This window comes from Triticum dicoccoides, chromosome 4B (assembly GCF_002162155.2).
Source record: "Triticum dicoccoides isolate Atlit2015 ecotype Zavitan chromosome 4B, WEW_v2.0, whole genome shotgun sequence".
Classification (NCBI taxonomy): domain Eukaryota; kingdom Viridiplantae; phylum Streptophyta; class Magnoliopsida; order Poales; family Poaceae; genus Triticum; species Triticum dicoccoides.
This window is the reverse complement of record NC_041387.1, coordinates 580,731,283-580,747,046: the sequence shown is the minus strand read 5'-3', so window position 1 is coordinate 580,747,046 and position 15,764 is coordinate 580,731,283.

Sequence of the window (15,764 nt, the reverse complement as noted above, 5' to 3'; positions counted from 1 at the left end):
GGGGCAGTTCTCCGGCAAGGGACAGCACCATCGACCCTCCGGTGGTTGAGGCCACGACTGCGGGTCCTAGCCTAGGTAATCCTTCTGCCTGAAAACTCCCCTTGGGTTCTTCTTCTTCTGGTTTTCTTTTTGGATGTTTGCTTGACTTCTCTCCCTTTTTCCGTTCGTCAGATCCATCTGCCATGGAGCCGATGGAAACCGAGGCCGCCGGCGAGGAGAACGCGCATAGCAATGCCGACGACGCCGTTGCCAACAAAGGAGAAGCCAGTGCTGATGATCCTGCCGGCGAAGAGGCCGCCAAGGCTGCCGCCACAGAAGCTGGTGAGGAATCCGGCGATCGCACTGACGGCCCCGAGGCTGCATGAGCGCCAAGCGCTACGCCGACCGCCGATCCCTCCGCCGCTGCTGCAGCGCCAGGCTCCGAAGAGCCCCAGCCCGACGCCTACTTGAAGGCCGGCGACGGCATCTTCATCAAGCTCCCCTGGGCGTCAAGCTCCAGGGCGCCGGTTGAAGGAGAGATGCTGGATGGAGAAGTGCTCGCCTCCGCTGGGCTAATGCTGGTCGATGCGCCAAGCAGCAGCAGCGACGAGCCTGAGGAGGAGCGGCTGCTGCGGAAGCTATTGTCACTCTACCGCGCCCGACAAGCCAAGCTGGTGTCCCGAGAAGCAGTTGTCGCGAAGGCGGGAGTGGACATCGAGAAGCGCACGGAGGAGCTCCGGGTTTTCAGGCAGGAAGCTCTCCGGGCTTTGGCAGAGGAGCGGGAACAAGTTGACAAGGAGCGGAAGGCCTTCCTCCTCGAGGAGGCTGAAATTGAAGAGCGACATCGGCTTGTTGCCGAGAAGCTGTCTGCGCAGGAAGGTGAGCTGGCGCAGCGCAAGGTCAACCTTGACAGCCACGAGGAGGAGCTTGCCGCGCGCGAGCAAACACTCGGCGGGGCCCTCAAGGAGGCAAAAGATGCTGCCGCAGCTGCCGAGGCCGGGAAGAAGGAGCTGGAGACGAAGGCGGCGCAACTGGAGGCCGATCTCAAGGCTAGCGGTGAGGAGCTTGCCGGGCTCAAGCGTGAGCGCGAGAAGGACGCCGCCGCTCATGGCGAGCTGCAGGGTCGCCTCGCTGAGAGGATCAAAGAACTTAGCGCCGCCAAGGACTCCAATGCAGATCTTGAGTTGAAGCTGGCCACCTTGACTCAGATGCTGGACGGCGCCAGGGAGCGGGAAGTGGCCTTGTCGGAGAAGATCAAGGCCGACGAGGCGTTGCTGGTGAATGTTGCTGCCGCCCAGGACACTTTTAGGGAGACCGTGGAGCACTGGACCGAGGGTCTTGTGGATGCTGCCGCGGCCATCGACAAGGAGCTGGCACAGCTGGGGATGGAGGATTTCGGGTACTCCTCCGATGAGCCCCTCCAACCCAGCGCCAAGCTCAGCTTGTTCTTCGAAGGCGTGGCGACGGCCCTCCAGTGACTCCGGGAGAAGATCCCAAAGCAGCTGGCTAACGAGTCACGCAAGATCTGCGCGGGAGCTCTCCAAAAGGTGCTGGTGAAGGTGGCCTTCCGCAACCCAGGCCTCAACCTCACCAACGTCCTCAGGTCCTTGCCGCCGGATGCCGATCTGGAAGCGCTCAAGGCCCTTGTCGCACCCATTGTGGACAAGGTGAGCGGGATCAAGAGGGTTGAAGGCGATCGCGTAGATAGGCTGCCCGTTTTCTCTTTTTCTTGTCGCTGCTGGTCATGTCATAAGAACAATCTATTAGAGCTGCGACAAGCTATCTTGTAATATGACTCTATTTTGATTGCTATGTTATTTCCTTTACTTGATTCCTTCCTTTGTATGTTTTTTCCCTACGCTTTTAGGGAACTTGTCGGCGCAGACACCTTTGCCGCGAGCTCTGAATGCGGGACATCAGCAGCCTACTGGCGGTGCCGCTATTGACAAGAAACCTTATCGCAACTAGTCGCAGCTCACTTAAGTTGTTGAGCGGACTCGAAACAAAGTAAGGGCGCAACTAGCTACGATTTGGTTCCTCCACGCATAGGTTTTCCATACAAAGCAGGGTCGTTCGAGGAAGATAACTTAAAAATTAAAACTGATTGCCCAAACTTTGGCAACTTAGCTTTTCTGTCGTTTGCTTTCCGGCAAGGCAAAACTTCCTTGAACGACGCCTGGTCCACACCATTATCTTCTCCTTTCCCCCCGGCAAACTTGTGTGCGAGGGAACTTCCTTTCCTTTGAGAAAGAGAAAGAAGAGAAAATATAGATATGGAGCTTTATGGCTCGTTATTGCTTACCGGGGATAGGTGCTGCACAAAGTGTCAGATAATGCATGCAAAGAACAGTAGAGAGCATGAAATTGACAAGATGTGCGGAGCACGTGAGCTTTACTTATGCACGGGGTCTGCGCCCGGCTTTGTACAAAGGATTACATGCAACATCGGCAAGACTTGTACAAAAGGTGGTTGCCGGAACAGGTTCCAGCAACTGCGCCTTACGGGTAGAACTTACGAAGATGCTCAATGTTCCAGGAGTTGCTCACCGGAATGCCATTTTCGGTCTCAAGGCGGATAGCGCCAGGCCTAGTGACTCGTTTCACCCGATAAGGGCCTTCCCACTTCGGCGTCAACTTGTTGGAATTCTTGGCGGACTGAACGCGCCGAAGAACAAGGTCGCCTTCCTCAAAACTTCTGGCTTTAACTTTGCGGCTATGGTAGTGGCGCAAAGCTTGCTAGTATCGAGCAGCTCGTACAGCAGCCTGAAGACGATCCTCCTCAAGGAGCAGCGCGTCATCTTGTCGCAGTTTCTCTTGATCAAGCTCATCATAAGCGAGCACTCGAGGTGACCCGTATACGAGTTCCGTGGGGAGAACTGCCTCTGCTCCATAAACTAGAGCGAAAGGTGTCTGGCCAGTGGCTCAATTTGGCGTCGTCCTGACTGACCATAGAACCATCGGCAACTCCTCAATCCAGTTCTTTCCGCACTTGTGCAGCCTGTCAAAAGTCCTGGTCTTGAGCCCGCGCAGCACTTCAGCATTTGCCCTCTCCGCTTGACCGTTGCTTCTCGGATGAGCAACAGAAGCTAAGCAGACCTTGGCGCCAAGATCTTGGACGTACTGCATGAAGGTGCGGCTCGTGAATTGTGTGCCATTGTTGGTGATGATCCTGTTAGGGATCCCGAGGCGGCAAACAATCGACCTGAAGAACTTGAGTGCTGACTGTGCTGTCACCTTCCTCACTGCTTCCACTTCCGGCCACTTTATGAACTTGTCGATCGCAACATACAAGTACTCAAAGCCCCCGACAGCTCGGGGAAAGGGGCCGAGGATGTCGAGCCCCCAGACCGAAAATGGCCAGGATAAAGGGATCGTCTGGAGAGCTTGAGCTGGCTGGTGTATCTGCTTGGAATGGAACTGCCACGCTTCACACTTGGTTACTTGTGCAGTTGCATCCTAGAGGGCTGTCGGCCAAAAGAAACCTTGCCGGAACGCTTTGCCGGCAAGTGCTCTTGCGCCAATGTGGTGACCACATATGCCTCCATGTATCTCTGCCAACAGCTTTTGTCCATCTTCCCGGTGAATACACTTCAATTTCACACCGTTGAGTCTTCTTCTGTACAGTGTGTTGTCGACAAACTGGTACATACTTGACTGCCGGGCTACTCTTTCCGCTTCTTCTTGCTCTTCGGGAAGTTCTCCTGTCTGAAGGAAACAGACAATCTGTTGTGCCCATGCTGGAGCTTGTGGCTCGACAACAAGGACTAAAGGCACATCTGCTGCTGCGGGAACATCCGCTTCTACAGCGAGAACCTGCGGCTCAGCCGGAGCTTGATGTTCCCCGGCAAGCATGCCGGAGCAAAGCTTGTCGGGAGCGTCTGCTTCGACGGAACAAACCCTAAGGCTTGCTGGAGCAGACTGCTCCTCAGCACCCTCGGCGTTGATCTTGGGGACCTTCTTGGCGGCGGCTTCGGGGAGCTCTACCGGAAAATAGTCACCAGAAATCAACTTCCTCTTCTTGCTCTGTCCAGTTGATGGTGTTACAGATGGTTGGGTCAGCTTGAGCACAAAGATCCCTGGTTCCACAGGTAACTTAAGTGCGGTACACTTTCACAGGCCATCGGCAATGTCGTTCTGAGCTCTTGGGACATGCTCCATTTGTAGGCCGTCAATGTGCTCTTCTAGCTTTCTCACTTCATCGACGTAAGCTTCCATCAACGGACTCTGATAATTCTTGTTCACTTGGCAGACGACAAGCTGCGAGTCTCCCCTGACAATGAGCTTCTTGATCCCAAGGTCTGCTGTGATCCTGAGACCGGCAAGCAAACCTTCATACTCTGCGTATTGTTTGTTGCTTGCTCCTTGGGAAAGTGCATCTGGACTACGTACTTGAGGTGCTCTCCGATGGGTGCGACAAGTAGCACGCTCGCACCGGCGCCTTGCAGCGAGAAGGCACCACAAAAGTACATTAGCCACTCTTTGCTTGCTTCCTTGATGGGGATGCTTGTCTCCGGAATTTCTTCATCTTGTGTTGGCGTCCATTCTGCTATGAAATCTGCCAACGCTCTGCTTTGGATAGTTGAAGTGCTCTCAAACTTGAGGCCAAAGCTTGACTGTTCCAGTGCCCACTCGACAATCCTGCCCGTTGCTTCTGGACTTTGCAGTATCCTTTTCAGCGGAAAACGAGTGACGACTGTGATCTCATGTGCTTGAAAGTAATGGCGCAGCTTTCTCGAGGCCATGAGAAGGCCTAAAAGCAATTTCTTCACACCAGAGTACCTTGACCTAGCCCCCTGCAGAAGGGAACTGACAAAGTAAACTGGGCGCTGCACCATTCTTTTCTGCATCTTCTCATGCGTCTGCGCAGATCCATCTTTGTCGGGACCAGAGCTCCTCGATGAAGTCCCCTGCTTGTCGCTGGATGCATCTGCCGTGGTTGCTGGGTCATCATCCGCCTCCCTCTCCGCTACTAACGCAGCACTAACCACTTGATTGGTTGCCGCTATATATAGCAGCAACTTCTCTTGTGGCTTAGGTGCGACAAGTGTTGGAGCGGAGGACAGGTATCTCTTCAAGTCCTGCAGCGCAGCCTTCGCTTCTGGAGTCCATTTCATTGAACCTGCCTTTTTCAATATTTTGAAAAATGGCAGGGCGCGCTCAGCAGACCTAGAGATAAACCTGCTGAGAGCAGCTACGCAACCGGCAAGTCTTCGTACATCCTTGACGCACTTTGGTGCTTCAATCTGCTCAACGGGCTTGATCTTGTCGGGGTTGGCTTCAATTCCCTGCTGAGACACGAAGAACCCGAGAAGCTTGCCGGAGGGGACTCCAAACACACACTTCTCGGGGTTAAGCTTGAGGTTGATCTTGCGCAGATTTGCAAAGGTTTCGTCTAAATCTTGAATCAGAGTCGCCTTGTCCTTGCTCTTGACCACTATATCATCCATGTAGGCTTCCACATTTCTGTGCATTTGTGGCTCAAAAGCGTAATGGACTACCCTTGCAAATGTTGAACCAGCATTCTTTAAACCAAAAGGCATCCGTACGAAACAGTATGTGCCACATGGGGTGATGAATGCGGTTTTCTCGTCGTCCTCTTCTGCCATGAATATCTGATGGTATCCTGAGTATGCATCGAGAAATGAAAGCAAGTCACATCCGGCCGTGGAGTCAACAATCCGGTCGATGCGCGGCAAGGGAAATGGGTCTTTGGGACAAGCTTTATTGACATCGGTAAAGTCGATACAAAGCCTCCATTTCCCGTTCGCCTTGCGCATGACTACAGGGTTGGCCAACCACGTAGGATGGAACACTCCTCTGACGAGGCCTACTGCTTCCAATTTCTTGATTTCTTCTGCTATGAATTCTTGGCGCTCCATTGCCTGTTTCCTAACTTTCTGCTTGACGGGCCGCGCATGAGGACAGACGGCAAGATGTTGCTCGATTACTTTCCTGGGAACACCGGGGATGTCAGACGGTTGCCACGCAAATACGTCGACATTCGCCCGCAGGAAAGCAACAAGCGCGCTTTCCTATTTAGGGTCGAGAGTGGCACTGATGGTGAAGGTACCACCAGTGCCATCCTCCTTGGCGGACACCTTCTTGGTCTCTGGTGGAGTTGCCATCGTCTTCTTACACTTGCCGGTGGAGCTCGATGGTGCCTCCTCGATGGTAGCGCAGCACTCCGAAGAGGTGCGCTTGCCGGAGTGGGCATCAGAACCCTTGCCGGACTTGGTCTTCTTTGCCCCGGGAGCTTCAACGGCAAGTGACTTGTGATCTGTTGCGGCTGCTGCTTCCCGGTAAATCTTGTCGGCGCAGATAAGAGCATCCTTCTTGTCGCCAGGGACAGAGATGACACTTATCAGGCCTGGCATCTTCAGCATGTTGTATGCATAGTGAGAGGCTGCCATGAATTTGGCGAGTGCTGGACGGCCGAGTATCCCATTGTAAGGCAATGGAAAATCAGCAACGTCAAAAGTGACCCTCTCAGTCCTGAAGTTCAACTCGCTGCCAAATGTCACTGGCAACGTGATCTTTCCCTTCGGCTTGCTCCTTCCCGGGTTGATTCCTTGGAATGTGTCGGTTTCTTCGAGCTCGCTATCAGGGATCTGGAGTTTCTGGAGTACCGTGGAGGAGATCAGGTTCAAGCCGGCCCCGCTGTCAACTAGCATCTTAGTGACCTTGAGGTTGCGGATAGTTGGTGAAACCAACATCGGCAAGCACCCGACCGCAGTTATGCGATTAGGGTGGTCCTCGATATCAAAGATGATAGGCGTGCTGGACCATTTCAGAGGATTGCATGATTCGACGGGTGGCTCTGCCGCGTTAACTTCCCGCATCCACTGCTTGAGCTGGCGGTGAGAAGTATGCAGAGAAGCACCACCGTCAACGCACAGGACCTCTGTGGCTTTCTGGAACTCCTGCTCATCGGTCTCGTCATCATCCATCTCTTCATCCTCGTCGTCATCTTCATCCTTGTCGCGGCCGCGGGGAGGTCTATCTCCTTGCCGCTGCTTGGCCTTGCCGCGGCGTCCTCCTCGGCCGGGGCGTTTCTTGCCGGCTCCTCCAGCACCTTCCTGGGCCTTCTCCTTGTCGCGTCGCTCGTATTCAGCCTTTTGATGCTCAACAAGCTGCTCGACTTTCTTGCAGCTCTGGAGGTCATGGCCCTTGGTGCGGTGGATCTTGCAGTACTGCTTGTTGGTGCTGTCCTGCTTGTCGGCGACCGCCATAGCCTGGTAGTTGGTGCCACCGGAGCTACCATCTTTGGCTTTCTTGACGCCACCTCCGTTACCGTACTGCTCAACGACTAGCACATCTTTGCCTTTCTTTTTCCTGTTGTTCCGCCGCCGGTTTTTCTTTGCCGGGGCTGCCTCCTCACTGTCAGATCGTCCTGCTTCTGTATTCTCTCCGGGGAGTTTCCTCCCTTCCTCAGCATGTGCACACTTGTCGGCCAGGGCATATAGCTCACTGACGTCTCTGATCTTGCACATCGCCATCTCCTCCCGTATCCCGTGTTTTCGCACGTTCTGATGGAACGCGCTGATTACCGCGGCAGGGTGGACATCTAGGATGTTGTGCTGTACGCGGCTGAAACTCTGAATGTACTTGCGCAGGGACTCTCCTTCCTTCTGGGCGAGCAGATGAAGGTCGCTTTCTTGGCCAGGAGGCTTGTGGCCGCCTGTAAAAGCGCCGACAAACTGATGGCATAGGTCTGCCCAGGAGGATATGGAGTTGTTCGGCAAGTGCATGAGCCAGGATCTAACATTGGGCTTGAGTACCAGCGGGAAGTAGTTGGCAAGGATCTTGTCGTCCCGCCCCCCAGCAGCTTGCACCGCGATGGTGTAGATGCTGAGGAACTCCGACGGATGCGACTTGCCGTCGTACTTCTCTGGCACATCTGGATTGAAATTCTTTGTGCTAGGCCACTGGACCTGCCGCAGCTCACGGGTGAACGCAGGGCAACCTACCGCATACGGCAAGTCGCCTGGTTCCCCTGGCGCATGCATGTCGACAAAGGGCCCAGCGCGCTGGTCTGATTGACGCCGCGCTTCTCTCCGGCGCTCGATGCGAGTTCGAGCGTCTTCTTGCTGTCGTTCGTGAAGAACTTGGCGCTGATCGTGGCGAGCTCGTCGATCCGACGATGCGGTGGAGTCGCTGTCGAGGTGGATCCGGCGAGTCGGCGATCTTGGCCTTCGGGGTGGAGAGTGCATGGTGGTTGCACCCCCACCGGTTTCATCGCCATCGACTCGTGCCCGGCAGTCCTGCCGCGGCAGAGATGTATTCGGCTGTCGCGGAGTGTCGCCGTTGGCGAAGTTGATGAGACTCTGAATGGTGGCCCTCCATTCATCGATCTTGTCTGCTGTTGGAGGGTAATCCAGGAGCAGTTGAGCTCGCGCCAAAGCTTCTGCTGGAGTGGTGGGCGGCAGTGGCGAACGGTGCGAGGAGCGGGATATTCTTGGACTTCTAACTATGTTAGAAGGAGCAGTATCCCGTCCAGGCGACCGTGCCTCACTCGTGCCAGCATGTTGGCGTGCATGCTGATCTCGAGCACCCCGAGATCCACCAGCTCGATCTTGGTCCAACAAACGTATGGCACTGCGAATACCATGACGCTGTCGGTCCTGCGCCTCCTGAGACGGGCGCGGTGCATGTACGGACGCCGAGGTCTGCGCAGCCTTGCCCTTGGACCTGGCATCACCGTGGGCTCCCTCGTCGATGTTCGTTCTTCCGCCAGCGTCTACCCCACCACCCGTTTGCTCCGGTGGTGGTGGGATCGACGTGGACGGAACAGCTGCCGCCGAAGTCTTCTTCTTCGGTGGCATGTCGATGAAGAAGATGAAGATCTAGCTCGTGTGAACGCCGGATCAGGTTCACACAACCTCGACGCCCCCTACCTGGCGCGGCAAAGATGTCGGGGTTGCTGATCCACGAACACCTATGGGACCGGCGGACCGGGCCCCTTTCTGTTCGGCGGGGGACGGAGGTCGCACGAAGAGCAGATCGAGGCGAAGCACACAAGCAGTTTACCCAGCTTCGGAGCTCTCCGGAGAGATAATACTCCTACTGCTGCTTGTCTGATTGTATTGAGTTCTTGCTCGGGAGCGCTGAGTGCTACAGTACACATCAGCTGCTAATGAGACCGAGCGTGAGTGTTTTCTGGCTTCGAACCTTCCGAACCCCCCTCTACGTTGCACATGGGCCTCCTTTTATATTCTAAAGGGGTCACCGACAGGTGGCAACATAGACAAGGGTAAAAATGGAAAAGGAATAGCGGTTGGTACAGCTACCTGTACAGTGTATCGTACCTAACCCTGACGGCAGGGGACAAAGGCATTAAATGCCCATCTACGTCGCCCAAATAGTGCAAAAAAGGGACCGTCAGGGGTGCCACCGCTTGCCACGATGGTGATCTTGTCAGCGCCGCTTGCCACTGCGCACCGTTGGCTGCACAGCCTCCCGCCACGCGCGCCTGGAAAGGCCTCAGGGCGACACGTTGGTGGATGTGCTGGAGCGCAGGTACAGAGTGGTAGCCTGCCGCGGCAAGCGCCTTGCCGCGGCCATTATCTTGTCACGTCCGGAAGCTTGTCACTCACCGGGCCTTGCGTGGCGCGTCGCGGCAAGTTCCTTGAGATGCCATGGTTGGCCTTCCCGGCAAGCTCCTCTTGCCGGGGCCTTGTCTCCTTGGCTTGAATACTTTGCTTTTGTGCCTTGGTTGGCCTTCCCGGCAAGCTCCTCTTGCCGGGGCCTTGTCTCCTTGGCGTGAATACTTTGTTCTTGAATGGTTCCAAAGGAACCATGGAGGACCTTGGCGGACACCCGGCAAGCCATGGCGCGGGGTGCTGCAACTGCCCGTGCATAAGTTCGGGATACTAGGGTACCCCTACTCTAGTACACCGACATAGACCATTACATTCGAAGTCAGTAGCCTAATATATTTACTTCACAATTTCAACAAATGATTAGTTCACTACAAATTAAGAAAACAAATGTGTACTTCCTCTGTTTTTATTTAAGTCCGCGTATTAGCATTGGTCAAAGTCAAGTTTTGTAAACTCTCAGAAAGTTTATAACAAAAAATATTAACATATACAATAAAAAATAAATACCATTAGATTCATTATTGAATGTACTTTCACATCATACATATTTTTTATGGTAAATGTTTATATTTTTCTATTAACTTGGTCAAACTTTAGGAAGTTTGACTTCGGTCGAACCTAATATGCAGAGTTTACTAGTACTACTGGCTAGTTGCTTAGGCGAATCACCCAACACGCCACACGGGGAGTTCAGTGTCACAAAATTTTGAGGTCGGCGGGAAAACCTTCCGCGACCCTGATTCGAGCAGTGGGAAGTTACCATCATAGCCTTCGGAACAGGCCTACGGATGACGCTTGGTAGGGGGCTGTTTTCGTAACTTCAGGTTCACCCTACCCAGCCAACCCCACCCCGGCACCCAGAGTAGTACACCTGAATACTCCCCATTTTCTATCCCCACCACAAAATAGACTTCTCCATGGCACCGCAGCCTTCGTGCTCCTCCCCTTCTACATAGGCGCACTCGTCCACCGCAGCGCATCTGCCTCATTGACGACCTCGTACGCCGCACTGGAGCCAGTCCACTGTCGTCGTCGTACACGGAGCCTCTTCCCCGGCACCGTCTTCCACAGTCTCGGATCTGCTTCCCGGAAGCCGACGCGAAGTGCAGAAGCACCACCGTCGTGGACAATGATCGGACTCCCGTTGCCGACCATGGCTCACAAAGGCCGCCGCGACCATCGTTCTCCTCCTCGATTCGTAATGTGTGTATTGAATCACTTAGCAGTACATGTGCAGTTCCAATTTTGTTCATACCTACCCTTCAAATTTCTTGGGTGCTATTGTTCCCGTAAAAGTAATTGGTTATAGCCTCCATTGTCCAACAGAATATCATCTTGTAATTGTGCGTCGCTCCTATATCGCGTTGTGCTTGGGTAGGTTTTTCATCTGCAACCAGTAGTGTGGCAAATGATGGAAAGTTTTTTAGAACTAGAAAGATGCCCATGTGTTGCACGCATCAAGATGCATTTGTATGAGTAGTTTATCTTGTGGGAGAAAAGGATGAACGAGGGAAGGCCTTATTTGCAAATCTGGAGAGGGGTGTGGGTATCTTTTTGCAAAATTCCCATTGTTTCCTTCCTATCTATAAGATATAAATCGGACGGCCTATATTGCAGGATGCCAGGTACACCATCATCACCAACTCTGTTTTTTATAAGTATAGAGAAAAAAAGTAGACAGTAGAGAAGTAGAGATAAATATTAAATATAAAATAAATATAACAGTAGAGAAGAGAGTAGAGATAGCAGAGACGTCGGGAAAGGATCGCGCGCGCGTGGGAAAAAGCGGCAGGGCGTGCGCTAGTTTTGGCGCGCGGCGTCCGACACGCTTTATAAAATCCAATGCCCTCCCACCGTTTTGTGCCTTGCCACCGCTCTCTCCCTGCTCTGGGCCTCGCCACGGCTCTCTCCCCACCCTTTCTCACCTCGCCGCCGCGCCACCATGCCGTCGTGTCGCCGGGAAACTTGGGGATACCACGGCGTCCACACGCGCCCCTCCGGCGGCTTCTCCGCCGAGATCCGGTTCCGCGGGATGCGCCTCGGCCTCGGCAATTTCGACACCGCCAACAAGGCCGCCCTCATGTACGACGCGGCGGCGTGGCGCCTCTGGTGGCCTCATAGAACATTGAACTTCCCCAACATGCCGACATGGGAGCGGGCGCAGGAGCTCACGCCTCCGCCGCGGCTTAGCACCGACGAGGATCATCGCGACAACCGGAGGCGGCAGCACCGTCTCGGCATCGCCGAGATGGACGAGGAAGCCATGGCGCTGTGGCGCCAATGCTTCCCGTGGGACATCATCAACAAGCACGAGTTCTACGAGGAGGGCGGATAGGGATAAGAGGAGGGTGGAGCGAGCCGCCTATCACGAGGATAAGCGTAGGCGAAAAGCGGACGCTCAATTCAACACGAGGCTAGGAGCAGCGTAGCCCTGGGAATCCGACGACGATCGGTATCTTCACGCCTACAGTCATACGTCGGAGGAGGACATCACCGAGGAGGAGTCGGACGACAAGGAGTAGTTGAATTATCTATTTTTTTATCTATCTATGCTGAGAACTATCCTCTACTCTCTAGTCTCTTTACTTCTTGATCTTAGCACTGTAAATGCTTTTTTAAAGCGCCGCGCGTTGTGATTCTATTGGAGATGCTCTAAGATGGCAGACGAGTGCTTTAATGTTGCCCACAAGATGCGCGAGTATTACTAGTAGTATATTTTTCTTGCCATGTTGAGATTTTAAAACCACGAGTGCGAACATGCAGAGGAGCAATGAAGACCAAACACGAGATATTGGGGACATCTTCAAGGAGCGTGGCAAGTTAAAGAGGAGCTGCACCGAACCTGTAAAACGAGCTTTGGTAAGTAACACCCTTTCAATTACTTTTGTTTAGCCTCGTGGTCTTCGATGTGTATATGTTGTAGTTTCTGTTTCTCTTAAGCCTCGTGTTCTTCGTTGTGTAATAAGAAGAGTCTTAATTGTCCTAATGCTTTCGTTTTTAGCTTGATGTAGGAAGTGGGTGTTCTCACCTTGTAGTCTATTTTTATAATATATTTTTCTTTTGAATTCACTTCTCTGAGTTCTGTTTATCTGGCTTCTACTAAATGGATCTGGGTTGCTCTGAGTATTGATCTAAAAAAGAAGTAACTTCATGTCAGGATGCAGTTCCTACAAGGAGGGAAGTATGGTCAACCTCGAGATCATGTTTCCAAAATGAGGCTGGATTACACACAAGGTGCCAGTTCCCTAATGATGTTGGATTAGACATAAGGTGCAAATTCCCAGATGATGCTGGATTACACACAAGCCAGGTGGAGTTGTTAGCTGTTCGTGTCCTCGTGGCTCTAGTAAAGGCTGAAAGAAAGCGTGCAGTAGCCCTTGAGAATGTAGCTGAGTTCCTGAAGAAGCGAAAAGAGCAATCAGATGCTCTCTTCACCCAAGCCAAAGAAGAGATGGAAGAAGCCAGAAATAAGCTAGCAGAGGCAGAGCAGGCTAGGCGTTTCCTGCTATCTAAAACTGTTGTCAATACAAAATTTCCTTCATAATAGCTAGGTTCAAATGTTTACCCAGTCAGCATGCCTGTTGTGATGTCCGTGCATCTACTGATGTGGCAAAAAATATTTTTTTTCGGGTCAGGTATTAACAGCAATTACTTTCCAAACAATAACAGACGAAGCATTGGACATGGTATAGTTCACGCGCAAGCCCGACATTCCAAGTTCAACTTCCACATCAAACTCATGTTCACAGATATCTGCACATTCATACATAATGTCCACAACCATGATTCACTTCAAAGCCAACAAAATGTGAGGAGAGTTATAAATAAAGAAAAACCTCTACTAGTTCCTACTACCAGTGCGAGCACAACAAGTCAAGACCATGCGTAAATTAATTATATTTTGGTCATTTTTTGTGTTCTAAAATGTTGGTCTGCTCGCGGAAGGACGTGTTGTCGGCATGCGCGTGGATTCAATGAAGGCAGGCGGGGCAGTCTGAAGCCGGTTGCATGCAGTGAGGAGGCGTGCTCAGCCGGGCCTGCAGCGAGTGGGGCCCTCTTGGCCGGTGCGCCGGTTCAATGCCTGCGCTATGAGAGGTCGCGTCCGTGTCAGAGCAATCACTACCTCCAGTCCTGTTTTGTTTGGGTATAACAAAATCTCATTTTCCATTCACATTTTACAAGTAAAATTTGTGGACAAACTTTGACCCAAAATATGATGGGGACTAGTAAACCAGAATGGAGGTAGTAGTTTTTTTAATCAAAGAAGGGTTTCCCCCTTCCGATTTTCATTTCTGAAAACCAACATCTAAATCTAAGCCATAGTATTTGCCCTAGAACTACCAGGTTCAACATCTCACAACATAAACCCATACAACCATACGCCAAGGAGGTATGTATTACTACGAATTCCATTTTCGCTCCATACCAATCGTTCTAAAAACTACTTAGTACTTATAACGCGCCATTGAAAATCGGAACTCTTAACCCCGTTAAAAAAATGATTTAAACATGGATATTCGATCTGTGGCAACTGGCGAGCCACCCCCTCCAAGTCGTTCACATGTGGTCCTGATACATCTCCAACGTATCTACTTTTACAAACACTTTTGCCTTTATTTTGGACTCTAACTTGCATGATTTGAATGAAACTGACCCGGACTAACGCTGTTTTCAGCAGAACTGCCATGATGTTGTTTTATGTGTAGAAAAGAAAAGTTCTCGGAATGTCCTAGAAATCCATGGAGGCACTTTTTGGAATTAGTAAGAATTTATGGGCGAAAGAAATACACCAGGGGGCCCATAGGCTGTCCACAAGACAGGGGGGCGCCCCCCCTAGGGCGCGCCCTCCTATCTCGTGGGCCCCCTGGACCTCCATCGACCTCAACTCCAACTCCATATATTCACGTTCGGGGAGAAAAAAATCAGAGAGAAAGTTTCATCACATTTTACGACACGGAGCCGCCGCCAAGCCCTAATCTCTCTCGGGAGGGCTGATCTGGAGTACGTTCGGGGCTCTGGAGATGGGGATTCGTCGCCGTCGTCATCATCAACCATCCTCCATCACCAATTTCATGATGCTCACCGCCGTGCGTGAGTAATTCCATCATAGGCTTGCTGGACGGTGATGGGTTGGATGAGATTTACCATGTAATCAAGTTAGTTTTGTTAGGGTTTGATCCCTAGTATCCACTATGTTCTGAGATTGATGTTGCTATGACTTTGCTATGCTTAATGCTTGTCATTAGGGCCCGAGTGCCATGATTTCAGATCTGAACCTATTATGTTTTCATGAATATATGTGTGTTCTTGATCCTATCTTGCAAGTCTATAGTCACCTATTATGTGTTATGATCCCACAATCCCAAAGTGACAATAATCGGGATACTTCTCGGTGATGACCGTGGTTTGAGGAGTTCATGTATTCACTATGTGCTAATGCTTTGTTTCGGTTCTCTATTAAAAGGAGGCCTTAATATCCCTTAGTTTCCGCTAGGACCCCACTGCCACGGGAGGGTAGGACAAAAGATGTCATGCAAGTTCTTTTCCATAAGCACGTATTACTATTTACGGAATACATGCCTACATTACATTGATGAATTGGAGGTAGTTTTGTGTCACCCTATGTTATAACTATTGCATGAGGAATCACATCCGGCATAATTATCCATCACTGATCCATTGCCTACGAGCTTTTCACATATTGTTCTTTGCTTATTTACTTTTCCGTTGCTACTGTTACAACTACTACAAAAACCCAAAAACATTTATCTTTACTTTTGCTACCGTTACCATTATTATCATACCACTTTTGCTACTAAATACTTTGCTGCAGATACTAAGTTATCCAGGTGTGCTTGAATTGACAACTCAACTGCTAATACTCAAGAATATTCTTTGGCTCCCCTTGTGCCAAATCAATAAATTTGGGTTGAATACTTTACCCTCGAAAGCTGTTGCGATCCCCTACACTTGTGGGTTATCAAGACTAATTTCTGGCGCCATTGCCGGGGAGCATAGCTCTATTCTGTGAGTCACTTGGGATTTATATCTGTTGATCACTATGAAGAACTTGAAAGACGACCGAGCTACTATTTTGCCCTCAACTACGAGGGGAGGTAAGGAACTGCCCTCTAGCTCTGCACTAGATTCTCCTTCCGTTTTTAGTAAGCTTGCGACACCTAAACC